The following is a 6442-nucleotide window of genomic DNA, read 5'->3' as shown; positions in this document are numbered from 1 at the left end:
TGTGATAGTGTCGGACTTATTGATTGACATTGATATGAAAATTAATGATGGTAGTGATCCGGTGTTGCAAAGTGTTGGAAATTCAATGAAGTTGAAATTGAACAAATATTGGGGGAATTTCGAGAGTGTCAACAAGATGATATATATAGCTCATGTTCTAAACCCTAGATATAAGCTTGAATTGATACAAATTTCCTTTGAAGACATTGGAAAGGATGCTGCTACAATAAAAAATATTATTGGAGATATAAAAAAATGTTTGCTATAGTTGTATGATACATATAAGGGGATTTATGGTCAAGATCAATCTTCAACCACCACGAGTAACACCACTCAAGTCAATACAAATTCAGGTTCACAATCAAGTGGACTTTCTCATGTTGAGATGAAGCTAAAAAGAAGAAGAGAGCAAATGGAAGTTACGGAGATTGCAAATGAGGTGGATAAGTACATTTCAAATCCTTGTGAAAAGCTTGATGGAGAGTCTTTTGATCTCTTATCTTGGTGGAAGTTGAATCAATCATGGTATCCTATTCTTTCAAAGATTGCCAAAGATATATTCTCAATCCCAAGTTCGACCGTGGCTAGTGAAAGTGCTTTTAGCTTGGGTAGGAGGATTGTGGATCCTTTTAGAGCTTCATTGACCCCAAAAATGGTAGAGGCATTAGTGTGTACTAGTGATTGGCTTAGAGCAAATGATTTCAATTTCTATAAGGAGCCAACAGATCTTGAAGTTTCTTTGTATAAGGATCTTGAAGAATTTGAAATAAGTCAGCAACTCTTATACTTTTTATTTTAGTTGAATTGTTAATATTACTTGATAGTTAATGTGAATGGTTAATATTTTTAAATGTCTTTGTATAGGTATCTTGAATGCTCAAGCTCCACCTTCCGAACTTCCTCCTTCTGCTTCACGTCCACCAAACCCACAAACTAAATACTGAAGAATCTCTGTGATTGTGAGTGCCTATTTTTTTCTAAATTGAATGTTGATTGGTGTAAGAATTTTTCTGTGAGTGGAACTGGTTTGAACTGAACAAATGAACTGGTTGGAACTGGTTTATAGAACTGGTTGGAACATTCAATTTCAGCACTATAGGTGTATTGCTATTTACTTTGTTAAACACATATATATATAAATATAAATTGTTGTTTTCACTTCCATTTTGACATTTCTCTTATCTAATCCTTTTTCCAGAGATGAGGCAGTGGAGTTGCATTGAAAGCTCTTAAGCAGTTAAGCGGGTACAAAAGGGTTGGGGTCAGGGAAGTATATCAAGTTTGCAGGCCCAAAAAATGAGTTAATGATCTGAATTCTGAAGTAGTAATGTACTAATGTAGTATCTAAGTATCAATGTAATATTGTCCAGTCAAGTAGTTCGTAGTATATGAAAATTTGAAGGCCATGAAATTGACTTTGTTAATTTATTTTGTGTAATGGTCTTGTATTTGTATGAAATAAATTGTTAGTAATGTGTGGGACATGGGAAGTGGAACTATTAGAGTCTGGAAACATATTTCATTTCAAAAAGCATATTTTTCTTGCTTATTTTTGATGCAGGAGACAGGTTTTAAAATTGGTAAATTTACCAATTACCGATTTACCATTACCGATTCATCGGTATACCGATAGTCAGTATACCGATTCTTTCGGTAACGGTAATGGTATCATTTTTTTAGTTACCGAAGGGATCGGTATGGTAACGGGATTTAGGGTTTGGTAACGGTAACCGTACCAATAACAGCCCTAAGTCCCATTGCCCAAGAAAAAGAAGACTATAGGCTACAAGTGGGTGTACAAGAAAAAGGGAAGCTTGAGTCTAATGGTACAAGATTTAAGGGTAGACTAGTAGCTTATGGTGAATTTGAGCTTGAGCAAGTTGATATGAAGATAGTCTTCTTACATTGGGACTTAGAAGAGGTGATTTATATGCATCAATCGGAGAAGTTCAAGGTTGATGGTAAGTAAGGTCATGTTTGCCGCTTGCGGAGGTTACTTTATGGGTTTAAGTAGTCACCCAGCCAATGGTACAAGCGGTTGGACTTATTCATGCTAGACCATGAGTTTACCCAGAGTAAGGTATGATCATTGTGTCTACTTTTGGAAGCTTCGTGGTGCAGGATTATCTATCTTTTTGTGTGTGGATGACATGCAAATTGTTTGTAAAAGTATGGAGGAGTTAAAGAGGTTGAAATCTCAACTTGGTGATGAGTTTGAGATGAATAATTTGGGTGCTGCCAAGAAAATACTGGGGATGGAGATTAGAAGAGATGAGAAGAACCGTAGATTGTTTTTGACTTAAACGGGTTATCTTGAGAGGGTGATATCTCGATTTTGTATGGAGGGTGCAAACTCAGTGGTTACTCCTTTGGCTCCTCACTTTTGACTCCCTGGAAAGTTATCTCCAACTAGAGTCGAGAAAAATGAGCACATGTCACATGTTCCCTATAGAAGTGTAGTAGGCAGTTTGATGTATGCCATGGTGTGCACACGTCCAGACATTTCACAAAAGTGAGCTAGTACATGGCAAATCTGGGGAAGAAACACTGGAAACTGTGAAGTGGGTCTTTAGATACTTGAAGGGAACCTTGGAAAGAGATTTGGTCTTTGGTGGAGATACATGCTGGTGATCTAGACAGACGTAGGTCGACTAGTGGTTTTGTATTTCAGATATATAGTGCTCCAGTTAGTTGGCGGTCATTGCTACAAGCTATAGTTGCACTTTCTACCACGGAGGCTGAGTATATGGCAATGGCAGAAGCTGTGAAGAAGGCTTTATGGTTATAGGGTTGCTAGAGGATTTGGGTGTTAAGTAGGACAACGTTGAGCTACATTGTTATAGTCAAAGTGTAATTCACTTGACTAAAAATCATGTGATCATGTCTGCACCAAGTATATTGACGTCCGATATCATTTTGTGTGTGATCTCATTGAAGATGGTTGTATTACCTTGGTGAAAGTGCACACAAATGATAACCCTACAGACATGTTGACAAACCAGAAGCAAGTTCGAGCATTGCTTTGACTTGCTCCAAATTACTTCTTGTTAATTGGATTCGCCCTTTGGGTATGGCCTTTCAGGGAAGTTGTGCATTGTGGAGTTGGTTTCTAGATGGAGAGGTTTGATGATACTTCTTATTGGTTGTTTGACTGGCATAACCCCGTGGACGTAGACTTGGAATAATCGAACCATAAAAATCTCGGTGTCATCTTTACTCTCTTACTTGGTTTACTTTATTGTGTTCTTACTTATGATGGTTGAATCTTTGTTTCCGATTGGGTATTGTCATTTATTGTTGATTTGAGGTGGTTATCGTGTGTGTGTTCTGCTGCACTATACACCAACGCCTTTGCTTTATAAGGTTGTCATATTAAAAGAAATGTATATTCCTAGATCATGAGCGTTCGTCATTACGACTTATAGCCATTGCTTGATCCCGAAGGAATACAGAATGGTAGATGAGTGGGAAGAACATAAGTTGGCATTGTTAACTGTAACGCATTTGTAAACAATAATGGAATTGTTGTGGTTGTTGTTTGCATGTGAGTAACATTTGAGGCAAGTGTTTGTGCACAACTCACATAATCTTTAACTTCAACCATAGCTTCAGATATTAAAGATCAATTTGAAGCACTTATCCTAGAAAGGTCCATGAGCAATTGTAATACTCCAAATCCGTCATAAGGGTAATTACACAGCACGATAACTATTCGTACATTCTCAGTTACCGAGACTCGTACTATTAGTGTACCGTAAGCCTTGTTATCAGAATACATCAACTATACCTTAAGTACATTAATAAGAACTTAATAATCATACGGAATATACACAATCAAAGATTACTCATTATACATATATTTATTCTTATACAGTCATCTTTAAAATTAAATACTCAAAATAGTTCCAAAGCTCAAGTAATCTATGAACCATACTCGATCTCGATACCTTTTTCTCGACCCTAGCGATTATCTACATGTATGGGGACATGTAGGAGAGTTAGCCAATCTATACATGATCAAATATAAACAAATACGCAAAACTTTAAAATTTGAAGCAATAGTACTTTCTCAAGTTCGATGGTATTTATTGAAAGCATCCAAAATTTTAAGTAATCGGAAGTAGCAATAAATTAAATTCATTGTCAAATAGCATAATATTTCAATAACTTCGTAAAACATACATGCCTAACAATTTTAGTAAAAATCTGTGTACCGAATCTTAAAATCCCCAACATACAACTTTTCTTGGCTTCGTCAACCCGGTTTGCAAGAAGGGGACAACCCCCCATATGCCCTCTCATCAGAAGGATCGTGGTATCCAATGAAACTATTGTGTGGGAATATAATCGCTCCAAACACACATAATCTAGTCACACTCTGAGACTAGTATACAGAACCCACAACCGGACCAAGGTTTGGGTGGCCATGTGCACAGGCATACATAATATATCCATCAATGTCCAAGTAATCCAAGAATTCAGCACATGGTGTTTGAAATCACACCATCTCACAAGTAATAGGGATTTAATAACTTACATAAATCTGTAGCATTTAAATTATTAAATTTCCTTTTTAATAAGGCCAAGCAAGCATCCCGACATTTTAAACTTATTTGGCAAAGCCCTTAACGAAAACTCGAAATACGATCAAGTATGAATTCTTCAGCATGAAAAATGTGCAATTTTGTAGAAATAATTTCCTATTGTAAACAAAGGAATTTTCATAACAAATAAACTTAGATCACAAAGATAACACTTTCCGTAAGAATGTATAGAATGTGTTAGCAATAGCAATCCTTACCTTTACCGACAATTCAACTTTGAATAGGGGCTTTCCCTTTCCTCTTATCGTAAACGAGGCTCGGCCCGACATCCCTCAGTTCCTATTCAATTATTTCCTTTAGTTTCAAACTAATACACAACATTATATTCTTTATTTTCTTGTTAAATTGATTTGCTATGGTACTATTTAGCCGTTCTTCAACTTCTCTAATGTCACTCATACATTCTAGCTTCTTGCTATAATCTATGGACAAATTCTAGATGTCCCATAACTTGATATATATATATATATATATATATATATATATATATATATATATATATATATAGTTATAGTTATAGTTATTTAACATGATCAAATTTTTCTTTGCTACCACGAAGTCAACTTGTAAGACCACAACACAGTAGATACAAATACACTCTTTTCCCTTTAAGATGATCATGTATGCAAAAGACCGAAATTAAAATTTTCAATCACTTAGTTTAGTTCAAACGTTCAAAATTATCAACATGTTGAGGCATCCCTCTTTTCCTTTTTGAGGTTACTTGTCAAAACAAATCCTATTTGTGTAGCATATGCTACTTGACCATTTCTTCACTTACCCCTTTATCGTTGGAAGGTCCTTTTCTTACTCCTTAGTGATATGCTCCTAACAAGATAAAAGGCCTAAAACAAATATGAATCATTTTCCTGACCTTGATCCTTATTAACGCAACCTTCGCAAGAGAAATGTTTTTCTAACGTTAGTAACTGATCTACTTAAGGACTAACCATGTCCAAAACAATATTGAACTTCACTTGCTCAAACACCCGGTATCCTTGACGGTGACTTCTTCTTCTCCCCACGGTTCCACTTTGTCCTTCACTTTCTTTCTTCTGTTCAACTCTTTTGAGTTTATAAAGAGCTCAAATCTTGGTCATTATCTTATCCGAATACTCTCCCTCTCCCCTAGTTTACAAGTGTGACCCAAGGACTAACCTCCCTAGTTGACAAGTGTACAACGGTCATTTGGCCTTCATATACAAAAAGACTTTGTACGTAAACAATGGATGGAAGGACTAGTCATGACATGAAAACAAAACTCAAGGGTCCAATTATTGCAAATTCAAAATAAGGGGGTGCATGTAAAAATGACCCAAACCATAAAGAGTTTCCATAACACTTGGCCTTGCTAATTTCAAAAAATTAAAAAAAAAATTATGTTTAACCATAACCATAACATAAAATTAAAATAGCTTCCACACCATGCAAGAACATAATATAAAAAATTGAACTAGCTTCGAATGAGGATTAAACTCACGACCTTCCGCTTACGAAGCGAACGCACTACCACTATGCCATGGAAGCCCTTTCGTTCTTCGGTCTGAAAAGCAGAAAACTTATCCCACACTACCTCCATCCAGTCTCTATACCAATGTACGAATGAGCTTAGATGGTGCAAGATTGAAGGTCTACCAGTCATTTGAAGTTTTATACACAGGTATATAATGATATTGCTCATCTTAGCCTTCACTTCCCTGCGAGAAGGAAGGTTCCAAAGTTAACTAGCCTGTACAGAAATTTTACTAGTAGTCATGCAAGTATGCAACTTCAAAGGCGAGAGCATCCTAGTTATTGGTGGGTGTTAAGGTTTCAACAACGATTACAACATGACTTCA

The 6442-nt window shown here is 36.2% G+C and overlaps 1 non-coding gene across 1 annotated transcript; it reads right to left on the bottom strand.

The window, feature by feature from the left end:
* Nucleotides 1-6059: 6059 nt before the first annotated feature.
* On the bottom strand, nucleotides 6060-6131 carry TRNAT-CGU. Its single transcript has one exon. It is a non-coding gene; the product is annotated as a tRNA-Thr (tRNA).
* Between the last annotated feature and the right edge of the window lie 311 nt (nucleotides 6132-6442).

The sequence above is a fragment of the Tripterygium wilfordii genome, chromosome 21 (assembly GCF_013401445.1).
Source record: "Tripterygium wilfordii isolate XIE 37 chromosome 21, ASM1340144v1, whole genome shotgun sequence".
NCBI lineage: Eukaryota > Viridiplantae > Streptophyta > Magnoliopsida > Celastrales > Celastraceae > Tripterygium > Tripterygium wilfordii.
This window is presented reverse-complemented; position numbering and strand designations above follow the sequence as displayed.